General features: G+C 42.9%; 1 long non-coding RNA gene across 1 annotated transcript; it reads left to right on the top strand.

The window, feature by feature from the left end:
* The first annotated feature begins 499 nt into the window (after nt 1–499).
* LOC309538030 lies at nt 500–4,265 on the top strand. The gene is made up of 2 exons (XR_014222086.1): nt 500–722; nt 4,035–4,265. It is a non-coding gene; the product is annotated as an uncharacterized lncRNA (long non-coding RNA).
* Nucleotides 4,266–5,422: the final 1,157 nt, after the last annotated feature.

Here is a 5,422-nt window from a genome sequence, read left to right as displayed (position 1 = left end):
CATACATGGTCCACCACCACCCCTCCTCAATCCTGCGACAACAAGGTAGGCTAGGCTGAGAGGCAGTGACTGGGTCACCCAGTGAGCTTCATGGCTGAGTAGGGAGTTGAACCCTGGTCTCCAAGGTCCTAGTCCAACACGCTAACCACTACACCACACTGGCTCTCCATTTTCAGCCTCCCCCCCCCACCCCACCTGAACATCTAGCAGTTCAGTTTTGGAAGACATAGGGAGTGGGGGGTCTTGTAATTGCAAACATCTAGCCAAAATTTTGCACCAGCTTTCCTCCCATTCCTGCTATTTAATATGCAATAGTAGGTAATCCTTAGTATGTATTTAACACAGCATGCAATGGTATATCATCCTTAATATATATTTGACATGCAATGACGTGTACTCCTTAGTATCCAATGTCTGTCATGCGCAAAGTCGCTGCATAGATTCCAGTTGCAGCTATTCTAGAAGTACAGCCAGATCCATTGTGACATCAAACATTCTTTTCAAGAAAGAGGAACTGTTACGGTACGGGCAGTTTACTAAGACACTGTGCTCCGGAAGTCAGGATGGGACAGGCTGTTACAGAGTAAATGAATACAATGCACAGCAGGCAGAGAAGAGATTGTGTAATGTGTGCAAGAGGGGAGAGTCAGGCAGTGATCCTTGATGGGTGACTAAGGGATGCTCCAGCTACGCCAGTGCTGTGTCTAAGAATCAAGGCAGAAGTAAATAACAAGGGCTTTGTTCTAAGATTAAAAAGTAACTGTCATTGCAAAACTCAACAAGTGTGCCCCAGCTTAGTGAGTCCCCATTGTTACTTCCCATCTCTTGTTATAGGCTGAATCCTTTCAGTTGGCTATTCATTCCAGCTGCCTTAAAAGGAGACTTAGGGGGAAACTGCATGTTTATTCACCATATTTCTCCCTCTCCATACTCCCACAACCCAGCACTACGAAAGATAATCCTTAGTCCATGCAGGTAGTTATTTAGCTTGGACAGGCCATCTCTCTGGTTCACTCTCTGTCTGAATGGTTGAGGGAGTTGGGTATGTTTAGCCTGGAGAAGCGAAGATGGAGAGGTGATATGATAGCCATCTTCAAATATCTGAAGGGCTGTCACCCTGCTGCTCCAGAGGGTAGGACTACAACTAATGGATTCAAATTGCAATAGAGGAGGTTATAGCTAAGCATTAGGAAGAACCTTCGGACAGTAAGAGCTGTTTGACAGTGGAATGGGCTCCCTTGGAAGGCAGTGGACTCTCCTTCCTTGGAGGTTTTTAAGCAGAGTTTGGATGGCCATCTGTCAGGGATTCTTTAGCTGTGATACCTGAATTGCAGGGGATGAACTAAATGACCGTTGGGGTCACTTCCATCTCTACAATTATGTGATTCTATGATTCAAAGCAGGTTCTGGTGTCGTCTGTAGTGCTGATGACACAGTGAAATCATCCAGCACAGCACAGCTCACCTGCCTCACTTTCCTACTCTGATGGAGCCAAATAAGAAACATCCCACACACAATCATCAGAAAGGTCATGAGTATAATGTTCTGTTCTTTCAACCAGCTTACAGAGAGATGTTAATCTGTATTCTCCCTTCCACAATATCCCAGGTTTTTCGAAAAGTATGCTTTATTTATGCATTTATGCATTTTCAGTAGTAAATACAGTTAAAATGTCTAACTCGAAAGCACCCCCATTTCCCCTTCCCCTCCTTTCCAGTCATCCCATATAATTCATAGAATTTGCATAGAATTAAGGTGTTTAACAAATCATGTGTAAATATTGAGAACAATTGTAAATATTTGGTAATGTTCATTCTCCAAGCAGATTGCCCCACAGAGTCAATGGCAGTGTCTTCATCCTGTTGTTTCTGACATGGGGAGGCGGGGAATGTACCATATGTCATCAAAATCTTAGATAGCTTTTCTATGAGTGCAACTCTATGAGTGTAAAATCCTAGTTTTCTATGAGCGCAACTCTTCTCATTGCATGCATCCTATATCAAATTAGCAGCTGATTTCCAATTTTGAGCTAAAACCTGTCCAGCAGCCACCATAAAAAGGATTAATAGTTCTTTAAACAAAAAGTCTTTTAAGCCTTCAGTAAACAAGTTTAATAATGGTAGTTTGGGATCACAGGGAACTGTTCCACTTCACCTATTCTTAAGCTATGAAAACCTTGAATCTTCTTGCAGCTCCACCACATGTGGCAATAAGGTCCCAATTCTTAGCAACCTCTCCAACCTAGTGAGTTTGCTTGTGAGTTTGTTTTATAGCATCTGAGACCTACGTAGCATTTATTTCTGTCCTTGCTGATATAGATTTAAATGGTTCAATATTACAGATCAAATCTGATTCCTACAGAGATTTTAAGGAACCTAGATTACTGTGTGACAGTAATTTTTAGATGTGTAGTATTTAAGAGAAGCTGTTCTATGGGTTTGAGTGGTCTGATGGCTTGAGACATCCCTATAGGGTTGGAAGTAAAGTGTTTTACTTGAAGAATAGTCAGCCAGTCTGTATACTAGTTTTTCTGTTAGCTGAGTGCCTATCAATAGGGTCTTTATACAGATCCCTAATGGTATGTATAAAAAAGTTTCCAGTCATTAAATCGTTGCTCCCTAGTTTTGCTATAAAACAGGGTGTGGTGATAGAAAGCTATAAGAGAAAGATGGTGGGAGCTAATCTTTTAATATAGTCATAGAACTGTAGAGATAGAAGAGACCCAAAGGGTCATCTACTCCAACCCCCTGCAATGCAGGAATCTTAACTAAAGAATCCCTGACAGATGGCCATCCAACCTCTATTAAAAACCCTCCATCACCTTTTGAGGGGGTTTGTTCCATTGCTGAATAGCTCTTACTCTTAGAAAATTCTTCCTAATCTTGCATTGGAATGCTTGGTCCATGTGGTTTGCAAATGCAGTTGGTTTTAATGCATCAGGAATGGAACAGCTGCTGCCTGTTTGCATTTGAAAGAATCTCATTCCAGTGAAATTCATGCACATTGCTGTGTTTCATCATTTAACATGTGCTATGTATATGGGCTGTATTATGATCCCTTGTCAGAATATCCTAGGTTTCTTAACTCAAACAAAAAAGCTGCATTCAAATTGTTGTTCATTCGCACCCCAATGTTGCTCTGTTTACACTTCAGATCCCATTTGTTTTCCCCCAACTATTTCATTCATGACAGATTCTGAAGATATGCCTGGTTTAGATTTTAAAACTACAGCAACATTCACTTCCGGAATGCAGGCTCCCCCTTCTTCCCTGAACTGAAGGTGACATCATTGGTGACTATGACAGAACAATAGGCCTAGGCCAGCCTTGGTCTGGATCTGGGGTGTGGAAGGCTCAGAAACCTGTCTTGCTCTCTGTGCTGAGTCGATAGAAAGCTGTGGCTTTCTATGTTCCCTCCTAGAAACCTAATGGGGGAGGAAGATATGCTCCATATGAATAGATATGTAAATAAAACCAATATTACAAAGACACCACAGTCCCCACTGATCTTAATTCTAAAGAAACTGAAAGGAAAATGATTCAAGTGTTACGGAACATAGTTTTGTTAGCTCTTTAAAAACGATGTGGGCCACCAGTTTGCTGGCCTTAATCTTTAAAGCCCCTAAATGGCTTGAGAATAGAGTGACTAGGTCCCACAAAGACTTGCCTTTCTCAGAGGACTCCCACACATGTTTTTTGAACTAAGGTGGATGGCAACAAGAAGTTTTACCTCTGGAAAGATGTTCCCCTGGCCACATTCCTGATGACTTCTAGAAAGAGGCTGAAAACATAATCTCTTCCACTTTTAATGTGGCTGCTGTTTTAATGCTGTCATTGGGGGTCTTAACAGATTAACTTTCCATTTTGTTGTTTTATTGCTTTTGTGGGACTAAGTCAAAGAAGCTCGGTGGTAAGAGCATCACACTTTGCATGCAGAAGGTCCCAGGTTCAGCTGCCAAGAAAATCCTGGGAAGACTCCCAACTAAGATCTTAATATTAGTTTTCTGATATATCCCCTCCCCACTGATCTTCCAGGATGAGAAGAGGTCTGAAGAGGGTGGAGCAGAGACAGCTGTGTCAGCAGAGTTCCAGACTGCATGGGAAGGACCCACAGGAGGAGGAGATTTAGGCAGCTGTGGGAAGGCGGGGATCTTCAGCCTCCACAATGGCCTCATAGGTGCAAGACCTACTGAGAAGAGTTGTTTTGCTCATTAGGCCTGGCTTTCCTGAGCTGACCTGGTTTCTGCTAATAAAGAGTTAACTTCACATACTGCGTGTGATTTATTGCTGGCTGGCTCCCTGACAGTTGAATGCCTGTGGGTAGTCCCAAAACAGAGTCTGTTTCAACAAAAATTAAGGAAAGATTGAAGATGGCGAACGTAGTCATGAATTTAGCCCAGAGCAGCAGAGTGAAATTGACAGCTTAAAAATGGCTATCTGGGATCTTGAACATCCAGTGGAGAATAGGAGGATCAGCTTTGGGCAACTGGCAATGGTGAGACCTGCCCTTGCTCTGGAGTTGCTTGTTTCCTGTTGGTTTCGCTTGTTTGTTATATCATACTTTGGATTCAGTGTTTCCAGTTGCTGGAAATCGCAGAGGGGACAACGCCCTTGACACCCAGCCATAGTTTTATTATTATGTTTAATGGTCTTCTTGTTATAATTTTGAGGATCCTTTGGGTGGGTTATAAATGAAATAAGGGTGTTCCAGAACCAGAGTTACTAAAAAACATCTGCTCCTCCAACTTCAATTTGTTTAAAAGCAGTTCCTTTCAAGCCCAAAGTCTCCCATGCAGCCCTTGGAGTACCCTTAAATCCTTTGTGAGCAAGAGACGTGCTGATTCAATTAAAATGTATAAAGGGAGCGCGATGCTGACAAATTCAGTTGAATGATCAGCCTTGAGAGACAGGATGGAGTTATCTTCCAGGGGTTTGCTTTTTGTTACATGGCATCCCAATCTCTGCGAGTCGTGCAAGATTCTGGGAGTTCCAGGTCGTGTTCAGGGTCGTGTTTCCATTGCGAATTCAGGGCACAGTGGAGTCTGCATCACTTTAAGATATATGGTTTATTTTACACCTATATATGCCTAAAGTCTTCCAAGGATGGGTGCAGAACATTATACCCCAATAGTGTCTCTCCTTGCCCCTCTCATAGTTCAGCAGCTGAGGTTTAAAGCAGCTGCCAGACATGGCTGCTAGTCTCTCAGTGCAGTCTCCTCCAGCCAGAGCCAAGATGGTTTTGCCCTGCCCAGCAGCTCAAGGAAGTATGGGTTCTCCTTCTTCCTCCCAACACATCCTTCACCAAAAACCCAGCCCTCCTGTAAAACAACACTCCTTTTCAATCACCTCTCACACACTCATCGCCTTGGCAACATCTGTTTGGTACTAACCTGCGCAACTTCTTTGGTGTTATGGGTACCTGA

Source organism: Podarcis vaucheri, assembly GCF_965113315.1.
Source record: "Podarcis vaucheri genome assembly, chromosome: 7".
Lineage (NCBI taxonomy): Eukaryota > Metazoa > Chordata > Lepidosauria > Squamata > Lacertidae > Podarcis > Podarcis vaucheri.
The sequence above is the reverse complement of the archived record's forward strand: the minus strand, read 5'-3'. Positions and strand labels throughout refer to the sequence as shown.